Source organism: Schistocerca nitens, chromosome 2 (assembly GCF_023898315.1).
Source record: "Schistocerca nitens isolate TAMUIC-IGC-003100 chromosome 2, iqSchNite1.1, whole genome shotgun sequence".
Taxonomy (NCBI): Eukaryota; Metazoa; Arthropoda; class Insecta; order Orthoptera; family Acrididae; genus Schistocerca; species Schistocerca nitens.
Genome location: NC_064615.1, coordinates 140,572,005 through 140,584,856, shown reverse-complemented (window position 1 = coordinate 140,584,856; position 12,852 = coordinate 140,572,005).

Sequence of the window (12,852 nt, the reverse complement as noted above, 5' to 3'; positions counted from 1 at the left end):
GGAGTACGTTTGTCAGACATAATGTTCAGAAAATAATTTTCTTGGTATTGTACACCAGCTTTTCTTGTTATTTGAATTTATATGTAATAAAATATAAGAAATAATTCCTCAAGAACAGTTACTTTCTGAAATCATCTTGTTTCATTGGTATGCTATGTATGAGGATAGGCTACCACGCATATGCAGCTAAATGATGTTTGGAATGCATGGACCCACATGTGCGTGCCTACGCACCCACCCCTCCCACCCCACTCGTGCACAAATACACACACGCATGCAGTAGTTGTCCAGACTAATGGGAAGGAGGGGGAGCAATTGAATAGAAGGTAACAAGTCACAAACCTATTCTAAGAAGTTGCCTCACTCCTTTCCTCTTTGGACTTGTTAGCCAGTTGCAAATAACCACTGTCACCACAGATGTGTGTGAGAACTTGTGGGACAGATAGTGGTAGTTCGAAAATATTTCTTAAAAACTACTTCTTCAAGGTGACATAGTAAAACCTCCAAATGTCAGACACTCAGATCGGTACCTAACATTGTATGTCGATAGAGTATCAATGAAAACTTCAATTTAGTTCGTACTATGTGCTGTTGTCCAGCAGAATGGTCGTAAACTTTAATTAAAAGTAACACAGAACTACCAGAGCATGGGAAAAGCACATCTGTTAGACATTGGGAGATGTGGCTACTATGGTTGAGTTGGTAGAGTGTTAGATCATCGTACCAATGCTCATGGGTTCAAATCCTAATAACGACAATTTTTTTTTAACTGTTTAGGTGTGGAACTGTTATATAGGAGAATATTTTCCTGACATGTAAAAAGATTTTTCAGAATTTGTAGAAATCTTCTTCTGGCAGTCTGCTTTTGCTTCGTTAGTTGAAATAGCAAACCTATAGAGTACATTGGTATAGGTAGGTGTGGTGTTCTTTCAGATATGTGCAACAGAATGGACACCACTCATGATGAAGTAACTAGTGCATTTCTAGTTTCACAGAATAAACTTAAATAATGAGAGAATAGAATAAAGAAACAGTTACATCACAGCTGCGGAAGTATTAATAGTAGCAATAATATACTGCAGTCATGCGTGTGTGTGTGTGTGTGTGTGTGTGTGTGGGTGCACACGCTTGTGTGTGTATTGTTGATGAAGGCCTTAACGGCTGAAAGCTTTAATTGTGAGACTTTTTGTTGTGCCTATTTGCAGCTCAGCATCTCCACTGTATGGTGAGTAGCAACTTTCCTTCTCATAATATTGTTACAGTCCATCCTGGATTTTCCATTGTTTGATTTTAACAATAACAATAATTATTGACTGCAGATGGCAATGCTGTGTACATTAAATGTGCGTGCTGTGGCTAGAGTCTTGTGTTTGTGCATACACAGACAAATGGGTCTGCAGTTGCTGTTCAGTCTTCAAGGTACAGGTACTGCTGTTGTGCAACATGAATCCGTGGAACGTTATTGACATGACATTCTCATCGAACTGTTGCATAGCGACTGGTGTGTACGTACAACAACAGAAATAACTGAAGGTGAGAAAAGTGTGCAGCATTCATAATTGATCAATAATGGAATGCGTTGAATATCACAGTTGGAGTGGAATAGTTTGTTTGTTACCAAGTAAATGGACTAGAGTCGACCTCTTTGATATCGTCGCCAGAAGGGTCTCCAAGTGATGTAAATAATGAAATACCACAGAAGGAGAAAAGAGTAGTGTTTCACTCAAGAAACGAGAAAATTGAACTCCTCAAATATTGACTTAATGTAAAAAGCAGCCGAAGCCAAACCAAACATTTGCACATCGCATGACATCTGCAATGAAAAACAGATTTCACACAGTGTACGTTGTATGAATGGAAACGGCAGTGGGAAAGTGGAGAGTTAATGTCTGTGAAGGAGAAGAACAAGCATATCACAATGCTTGTGATGGAGACAGTCGAACACCACCGCCAAGCAGGTTGATGTATTCATGATGTCAATTGTGGGTGAAAACAAAAGCAAGACAGTTAAATTTACCAAGATTTGACACCGGTAAGCACAAAAACAATATTGTAAACCACAAAGACAAATCTTTTGTTACAGTGAAAATGTACCACAACAGGAATAACATCCAGAAAATGGTAGAGGACTGGCAACGAGCAACTCGAGCACTCATGACAGCCTACACAGGAGAATATATCTACAATGCTGGTGAAAGCAGATTCAATAAGATGCCTGTTGGTCACACTCTTGCAACTAGAGGTTCTAAAGATATTGTAGGGTTTGTACAGTCTGTTCACACAACAGCCCGTACGTACACATTTATTCCCTTGCTTTCATCGATGGGCAATGTAATCATCTGCTCTCGGTCTTATGGCAAAATGACCAAAGAACAGTTCAGGACATTTTTACAAGAAACAGTAGTGGAACAAATAAGTGGAGAGAAACTTGTGCTAATACTAGATTCTTACGAACCCCACAAAGATGCAAGTGTGAATGACCTGCGTGTACCGAATAACCTACCAGAAGACAAAACTGCAGCAAACACAACCTCAATTTGCCAACCCCTTGATCTTCATTTTTCAGAATGTACAAGCATATGATATGTAAAATATCTGATGCTGCTTGAGATTCTTTGAAAGAGATTAGTTTGCAACAACAGAATAATCTTCTTAAGCTGCAGTTCGTCACATACAATCAGTTGAGTTCTCCAAGTTTCTATAATTCTCATCATTGCAGGTGGATGATGGCTGAACATACTGATGAACCCAGATCCTTTGACAAAGTTCTGTTTTAAACACAAGCTATCATTCTGCAATCTATAGGATGGATCCGCAAATGTAGGATCCATCAAATGTCACACTTCTTCATATGCAGCCATTATTGTGAAGCCTTTGTTCCTTAATGAATGACACTGTGTGTGTGTGTGTGTGTGTGTGTGTGTGTGTGTGCGCGCGCGCGCGCGCGTGCCGGGTGAGGGGGGGGGGGGACCACTGTTCTTGATTTTTGAACCTTATGTACTTATTATTCATATTATTATTTTGTTTATTATTATGATTATTAATTTTATTGTGTGTATTATTATTATTATTATTATTATTATTACTACTACTACTACTATTATTACTACCACATGTGTGATGCAACTGCTTCTTTATTTCTCTGTTCCGATTGTGTATTCTATGAAACTGCAGATGTACCCTATAGATTTACTACTTTCAAATGAACAAAGCAAATACAGACTGCCAAGAGGACACTGCTGTAAACTCCATGTTGTCCCATATAACACTCTCAAGCAGAATACAGTAAAAAAAAATGTAGTCATTAGGATTTGAGACCTGGACCTTTGCTACGACAATCTAATGCTCTATCAACGCACCCACGGTAGCCAATCTATTAATTATTCACAGATGCACTTTTTCTATGCTCTGGTGGTTCTAGTGTTACTTTTAATTAATGGTTATGCTGATTCTACTGGATGAGAGCACATAGCACGAACTAAATCGGAGGTTTGGTTGATATGAGTGTCTGACATCTGCAGATTAGGGTGTGTTTTCTTTAATAACACCCCAGCTGGTTATTTTTAATTGCAAAACATATATAAGACAATAACAGAAATTCCAGAGCTTCAAGTTGCCACTTTTTTTTAATTTATTTATTTACATTCTGTCACGCACAGTGCCAACCCACTGTGGCTGCGAGTGTGTGTGTGTGTTCCTGCATGCATTTGAATGTCTGTGTGTACTTAACCCGGAAAACCATGGTGCCTCAAAAGTTAGTCAAGTTTCTGTGCAATCACATGTCGTCTATCAATTATTTGCAGGCAACTGGTTGGCTTTCATCATTTTTGTTAGTTAAAAAAATTAGGCGTTGAAATTTGGTGATATATCTAGACAGTGTCAAACAGTTGGAACCACTTATACTTAGCCACTTCGACACATCTGAGATGCCAAACACAAAACAGAAAATGATGTGAGTCTACATCCACAGCATAAGAATTAATTTGCATGAAGCATTATATATTTCATGTAAATAATAATAATAATAATAAAAATTAAAAAATTAAAAACTGGTGGTTCAACTTTGGTTTTATTATTTCATCCAGTATTGTGTCCAACAATATATCAAATGAAGTGAAAGTCACTCTGAGGAACAAATATGGCTCATCTTCAAGTCAAAATTTGAGGTACGTCATCCGTAACTTGTTTATTCCTAAACAGAAGTGTAAAATTTTGTTTCATCATATAGTAATACAGTTTCGGTGCTTGTCAATATGGAATAAAAGTGCACAGTTTCTATTTGGCAGAATGTGTATCAGCACAGTATGTTAAATACCAGACGTTTCTGCTGTGCCACTTAGGAGTGAAGAGTGTACAGTGAATATAAATTTTATAGCAGTAACTTGTAGCCTTCTTTCTTTTCAACCTTTATAGTAAAAACACTACAATATTCTTTAGAGTACATTAATTACAGCTTTTCAGATTTTCCCAGGCTACTAATACTCATATTTCAGGCCTGCAATAAGATGTAGTTGGCTTCATCAACTAACATTTCAACTGTGGATTTTGAAGCCATCTTCCGGTGGAGTCAAATGACTGTCCATGTTGTACAGGCATTCACTTTTTTTTACCTGTCATTGAGTCTGTGTTTGATAACATATATCAAAAGTTCAGGCTTGTTAATGATCAGAGAAAAATGTCTTAAAAGTCCAACATTCTGTTGCAAAGTCTGCATGGCTTTAAAACAAATAGTGTGTGTGTTCAAAGTAGTTACAGCTTCCATGGTGTCTAAAAACCAAATTTAGCTTTTATTGAGGCAGAATCTATTGCCATGGTAAATCAGGTCATCTTCCATACATATTTTCACATCTTTTTGGATAACTTGAGTTCCAATACAATATGACAGAATGCCAAGGTTTTGATTTTATTATACTCTATGGAGTAACTTTCCAATTCATTGTTACGCTGTACTGTACTGGAGTTGGCAGAGTTGTTTAGAAGGATCACTGATAGGCACATTGCTTCTCTATGTGGATTCAGTTTGGTTGATTCAAGTTTTGAGATGCTGACAGGCATTTAAGTAAACACTCTTCCTGTCAGGAATACTAATTAATGGTTATTTGAATGTGTGGTGACTGTTCTTCCAGACACGTCCGAAATGTTTTTTTGGCTATGTCCGAAAAAACAGACACCACGCATTTCTTTCCGTTGGTGTTCTTTTTTACTCTTTGGTTTATGCCTTCCCTGTATTCAGCTTCAGCTTTCCCAGGAAATGTCAATGAATTTGTAATTTTCCCTTAAGCGGATCATGCTCCCAGATATCCTTAGAAGAAATTTCAGTTCCCGTAGACCTATTTGACTTCACTCCTGTGAACCATGCCCCTCTGGTTTTCTTATCTCAAAAGTAGGTTAATATTCTTTTAGATACTGTTCCTCGACTCATTTGTGTCGCATTGACATAAAAGGCAATCCACCTTTCACTTATATTCTCCAGGTGTTTGTATAGTTCACGGTTGTGATACCTTCTTTGATGGTACACAGGATTTTTCTCAGTATCTTCCTTCCTTTGGCCTCAAGTTTCTCCATTAGACATTCTTGTTCACTTTAACAGCCACTGCCACATAAAGGGCGTCCAGTAGAGCATCAGGGCAGGTAGTGCCCAATTTTGGTATTTACAGATATCGATCTCTTATTGTAGACTCCTTTAATCAGTTGACACGCCATTTTCATTTTGTTAATGCATTATACAAAGGCTTTTTTCTTGGACAGGTTAGGCTCTATCCATTCACCTACATATTTGAACATTTCTACATGCTAAGTTTTTCCTCATCCAGCCTCCAATTCTCTTGGTGATGATTTTGTGTGTGTCCAGAGTGTGTCTTCTTGAAGCTGATTGTCAGTCATAACTGCCATCTGTGTCACGTCTGCTGTGCAGCAAGTTACATTAATTTAAGTAGTAACTGTATTTTTCTTACTTGTCAATTCTTCTTCCTTGTGTTTTTGCTTTTAGGAAGCTTTAATTGTCGAGTGCTAGTAATAGTGTTCTATAGATTTCATGTTTGTTTTGAATACAGTCAGAGAGAGTCCCTTTAGTCAGCCATAGTGCCAGTAGTTCTAGTGTTTGTTTTGAATACAGTCCAGAGACAGGTAGTGCTATTTTCATTGTTTTCTACAAGAAGTGTCTAGTAACCACAGTTTAGTCAACTATCAGCCGCCTTTATTGAATTAGCAGTATAGTGAAAGGTTGATTAACTCTCTACAGTAAATTGATTTCTTAGGATGGATAGGATGTGTGACTGCTGTGTATGGACACAGGAGGAGCTGGCCACTGTTCGCGAACAGCTGAACATGTTGATGGCCGCAGTCAGCCGTCTTCAGGCTGCTGCCTCTGAGTGTAGCGGCAGTGGGGAGTCTGGTGCGTCGCATGGTACACCCCAGGTGTTACATACTTCACCCACTGTCCCTGCTGTCGAGACATCTTCGCGGGTACCGGGTGCGGTTGGGCCACCCTTTCCGCAAGTGGAGTGGCGGGTTCAGCAGCGTTCGCGGCGCACGAGGCGGAGGGTCAATGTGGAGGCTGGCCGTGTGGCGTCGCCCGCTCTGCCTGTGAGTGGACATGTAGCCGCTCCTTCAGCAAGGTCCGAGCAGGCACACGAGGGGAGGGGTTTATTAGTGATTGGGAGCTCCAACGTTAGGCAGGTGATGGAGCCCCTTAGGGAAATAGCGGAAAGGTCGGGGAAGGCGGCCAGTGTTCACTCTGTCTGCTTGCCGGGGGATCTCATCCGAGATGTGGAGGAGGCCCTGCCGGCGGCGATAGAGAGCACTGGGTGCACCCGACTGCAAATTGTGGCTCATGTTGGCACCAATGACTCCTGCCGTCTGGGTTCAGAGGTCATCCTCAGTTCATACAGGCAGTTGGCGGAGTTGGTGAAGGCGGAAAGCCTCGCTCGCGGGGTGGAATCTGAGCTAACTATTTGTAGTATCGTTCCCAGAACCAATCGTGGTCATCTGGTTTGGAGCCATCACCTGGTTTGGAGCCGAGTGCAAGGCTTAAACCAGAGGCTCAGACGATTCTGCGGAGATCTGGGGTGCAAATTTCTCGACCTCCGCTATCAGGTGTAGAAATGTAGGGTCCCCCTGAATAGGTCAGGCATGCACTACACGCAGGAAGCGGCTACAAGGGTAGCGGAGTAAGTGTGGAGTGCACATGTGGGTTTTTAGGTTAGAGAATTCCCTCACTAGGCCCGACAAGACGCCTCCTGAGGCGCGGCAAGGTAGGAGTAGGCAAAATGCAACAGGGAATAACAATATTAATCTGCTAATAGTAAACTGCAGGAGTGTCTATAGAAAGGTCCCAGAACAGCTCTCATTAATAAACGGTCACAATGCCCACATAGTAATAGGGACAGAAAGTTAGCTGAAACCAGATGTAGTAATGAAATTCTAAATTCAGATTGGAATGTATACTGCAGAGACAGGCTGGACAGTGAAGGGGGAGGCGTGTTTATAGTGATAAGAAGTGCAATAGTATCGAAGGAAATTGACAGAGATCTGAAATGTGAAATAATTTGGGTGAAGGTCACGGTTAAAGCAGGCTCAGACATGGTAATTGGATGTCTCTATAGGCCCCCTGGCTCAGCAGCTGTTGTGGCTGAGCACCTGAAGGATAATTTGGAAAATATTTCGAGTAGATTTCCCCACCATGTTATAGTTCTTGGGTGGAGATTTTGATTTGCCAGATATAGACTCGGAGACTCAAACGTTCATAATGAGTGGCAGGGACAAAGAATCCAGTGAAATTTTTTTTAAGTGCTAGAGCAGTTAAACAGAGAACCGACTCGTGGCAATAACATATTAGACCTTCTGGTGACAACCAGACCCGAACTATTTGAAACAGTTAACGCAGAACAGGGAATCAGCGATCATAAAGCGGTTACTGCATCGATGATTTCAGCCGTAAATAGAAATATTAAAAAAGGTAGGAAGATTTTTCTGTTTAGCAAAAGAGACAAAAAGCAGATTTCAGAGTACCTGATGGCTCAACACAAAAGTTTTGTCTCAAGTACAGATAGTGTTGAGGATCAGTGGACAAAGTTCAAAACCATCGTACAATATGTGTTAGATGAGTATGTGCCAAGCAAAATCGTAAGAGATGGAAAAAAACCACCATGGTACAACAACCAAGTTAGAAAACGGCTGCGGAAGCAAAGGGAACTTCACAGCAAACATAAACATAGCCAAAGCCTTGCAGACAAACAAAAACTACGCAAAGCGAAATGTAGTGTGAGGAGGGCTATGAGAGAGGCGTTCAATGAATCCGAAAGTAAAGTTCTATATACTGACTTGGCAGAAAATCCTAAGAAATTTTGATCTTATGTCAAAGCGGTAGGTGGATCAAAACAAAATGTCCAGACACACTGTGACCAAAATGGTACTGAAACAGAGGATGACAGACTAAAGGCCGAAATACTAAATGTCTTTTTCCACAGCTGTTTCATAGAGGAAGACGGCACTGTAGTTCCTTCTCTAGATTGTCGCACAGATGACAAAATGGTAGATATCGAAATAGACGACAGAGGGGTAGAGAAACAATTAAAATTGCTCAAAAGAGGAAAGGCCGCTGGACCTGATGGGATACCAGTTTGATTTTACACATAAAAAGAGTACGCAAAGGAACTTGCCCCCCTTCTTGCAGCGGTGTACCGTAGGTCTCTAGAAGAGCGTAGTGTTCCAAAGGATTGGCAAAGGGCACAGCTCATCCACGTTTTGAAGAAGGGACGTCGAAAAGATGTGCAGAACTATTTGGAACACGTATTATGTTCGAGTATAATGACTTTTCTGGAGTCTAGAAATCTACTCTGTAGAAATCAGCATGGGTTTCGGAAAAGACGATCGTGTGAAACCCAGCTCGCACTATTCGTCCATGAGACTCAGAGGGCCATAGACACGGGTTCCCAGGTAGATGCTGTGTTTCCTGACTTCCGCAAGGCGTTCGATACAGTTCCCCACAGTCGTTTAATGAACAAAGTAAGAGCATATGGACTATCAGACCAATTGTGTGATTGGATTGAAGAGCTCCTAGATAACAGAATGCAGCATGTCATTCTCAATGGAGAGAAGTCTTCCAAAGTAAGAGTGACTTCAGGTGTGCCGCAGGGGAGTGTCGTAAGACTGTTGCTATTCACAATATACATAAATGACCTTGTGGATGACATCGGAAGTTCACTGAGGCTTTTTGCGGATGATGCTGTGGTATATCGAGAGGTTTTAACAATGGAAATTTGTACTGAAATGCAGGAGGATCTGCAGCGGATTGACGCATGGTGCAGGGAATGGCAATTGAATCTCAATGTAGACAAGTGTAATGTGCTGCGAATACATAGAAAGAAAGATCCCTTATCATTTAGCTACAATATAGCAGGTCAGCAACTGGAAGCAGTTAATTCCATAAATTATCTGGGAGTACGCATTAGGAGTGATTTAAAATGGAATGATCATATGAAGTTGATCGTCGGTAAAGCAGATGCCAGACTGAGATTCATTGGAAGAATCCTAAGGAAATGCAATCCATAAACAAAGGAAGTAGGTTACAGTACGCTTGTTCACCCACTGCTCGAATACTGCTCAGCAGTGTGGGATCCGTACCAGATAGGGTTGATAGAAGAGATAGAGAAGATCCAACGGAGAGCAGCGCGATTCGTTACAGGATCATTCAGCAATCGCGAAAGCATTATGGAGATGATTAACTCCAGTGGAAGACTCTGCAGGAGATACGCTCAGTAGCTCGGTACGGGCTTTTGTTGAAGTTTCGAGAACATAACTTCACCGAGGAGTCAAGCAGTATATTGCTCCCTCCTATGTATATCTCGCGAAGAGACCACGAGGATAAAATCAGAGAGATTAGAGCCCACTCAGAGGCATATCGACAATCCTTCTTTCCACGAACAATATGAGACTGGAATAGAAGGGAGAACCAATAGAGATATTCAAGGTACCCTCTGCCACACACCGTCAGGTGGCTTGCGGAGTGTGGATGTAGATGTAGATTTGAAGCCCAGGGATTGCTGCCTATTCAGTGGCTGCCTCACATGCATGTATCATTCTGCATCTTTCTTTATTATGTAGCTTTCTGTATTCGTTGTTGCTCTGTCATGCCACCCATTTGTACTCTTATTGCCAAAACTTAAAATCACAACAAACCTAAGATTTGCCTTCTTTTCCTATGGCAACCCTATACCATCATGTTTGCAATAAAACTATCACTATTTTATGTATAATTATATAAGGAAACTTGATGAGGGGAATTTACTCACATATGCGTATCTGTTTCTACCTGACAACCATTCAGTATTGCCTAAACAAAGGTAGCAAACCTTACGTTGGCCTTTTATTGACATCTTTTACTACTGATTGGCGCGAAATTTGTTTATAAACTACATGACTGTAACTATAAAAAAATTTCATTAAGTAACTTTTAATTAAAAATACCTGTGCAGGGATGTGGGATGTTAACCCTGTAAAGTTTGTTTATCTATACATTACCTTGTAAAAATATAATAGAGGGAAACATTCCACGTGGGAAAAATATATCTAAAAACAAAGATGATGTGACTTACCAAACGAAATCGCTGGCACGTCGATAGACACACAAACAAACACAAATACAAGTTCTAAGGCCTCCGATTTTTTTTCTCCAGACTGGAAAGAGATAGAAACATGTGCATTGTTTTAAAATGAGACCGCGTTCATTGTCAATACGTCCCAGAGATGGCAGCACCATACGGCAGATGGAATTTTACCGCCAGCGGCGAGAATGAGAACTGTTTTAAGTACTTAAAACAACAGCGTGCAATCACTCGTTTTCTGAATTTGCGTGGTGTGAAACTAATTGAAATTCATCGACAGTTGAAGGAGACATGTGGTGATGGAGTTATGGATGTGTCGAAAGTGCGTTCGTGGGTGCGACAGTTTAATGAAGGCAGAACATCGTGTGACAACAAACCGAAACAACCTCGGGCTCGCACAAGCCGGTCTGACGACATGATCGAGAAAGTGGAGAGAATTGTTTTGGGGGATCGCCGAATGACTGTTGAACAGATCGCCTCCAGAGTTGGCAGTTCCGTGGGTTCTGTCCACACAATCCTGCATGACTACCTGAAAATGCGAAAAGTGTCATCCAGGTGGGTGCCACGAATGCTGACGGATGACCACATGGCTGCCCGTGTGGCATGTTGCCAAGCAATGTTGACGCGCAACGACAGCATGAATGTGACTTTCTTTTCGTCGGCTGTGACAATGGATGAGACGTGGATGCCATTTTTCAATCCAGAAACAAAGCGCCAGTCAGCTCAATGGAAGCACACAGATTCACCGCCACCAAAAAAATTTCGGGTAACCGCCAGTGCTGAAAAAATGATGGTGTCCATGTTCTGGGACAACGAGGGCGTAATACTTACCCATTGCGTTCCAAAGGGCACCACGGTAACAGGTGCATTCTACGAAAATGTTTTGAAGAACAAATTCCTTCCTGCACTGCAACAAAAACGTCCAGGAAGGGCTGTGCGTGTGCTGTTTCACCAAGACAACGCACCCGCACATCGAGCTAACGTTACGCAACAGTTTCTTCGTGATAACAACTTTGAAGTGATTCCTCATGCTCCCTATTCACCTGACCTGGCTCCTAGTGACTTTTGGCTTTCTCCAACAATGAAAGACACTCTCCGTGGCCGCACATTCACCAGCCGTGCTGCTATTGCCTCAACGATTTTCCAGTGGTCAAAACAGACTCCTAAAGAAGCCTTCGCCGCTGCCATGGAATCATGGCGTCAGCGTTGTGAAAAATGTGTACGTCTGCAGGGCGATTACGTCGAGAAGTAACGCCAGTTTCATCGATTTCGGGTGAGTAGTTAATTAGAAAAAAAATCGGAGGCCTTAGAACTTGAATGCACCTCGTATACACACAAAATTCTAGCTTTCGCAACCAATGGTTGCTTCGTCAGGGAAGAGGGAAGGAGAGGGAAAGACGAAAGGATGTGGGTTTTAAAGGAGAGGGTAAGGAGTCATTCCAATCCCGGGAGCGGAAAGACTTACCTTAGGGAGAAAAAAGGACTGGTATACACTCGCACACACACACATATGCATCCACACATATACAGACACAAGCAGACATATTAAAAGGCAAAGACTCTTTGGGGATTGGAATGACTCCTTACCCTCTCCTTTAAAACCCACATCCTTTCGTCCTTCCCTCTTTTCTGACAAAGCAACAGTTGGTTGCGAAAGCTAGAATTTTGTGTGTATATTTGTGTTTGTTTGTGTGTCTATCGACGTGCCAGCGATTTCGTTTGGTAAGTCACATCATCTTTGTTTTTAGATATATTTTACCTTGTAAAAAAATATACATTTTATTAGAAAACTTGAGAGAGGGTTGGGTTAAGTCAGGCTCTTAAGAGTATATTGGGCACATCTGGCATGGCACCTTGGACTCTGCTATTATGAATCTGTTAATGTGAATGGTGGCTTAGCAATCATGGATGCCTGTCAGGATTTTCTTGGAGTCCATGTCACAAAGTGTTGTTGCTATCGTCTGGGTTAAAGGCACTGTTAAGTACTACTTATTAAGTGGGTCTGTTTCATTAGATCCTTAATGTGTATTGCAACAGAAGAGACATTGAATTTAATTGATGAAAGGAGAGAATATAAAACTGCAGCAAATGAAGCAGGCAAAAAGAAATACAAATGTCTCAAAAATGAGATCAACAGGAAGTGCAAAATGTCTAAGCAGGGATGGCTAGAGGACAAATGTGAGGATGTAGAGCATATATCAGTAGGGGTAAGATAGGTACTGCCTACAGGAAAATTAAAGAGACCTCT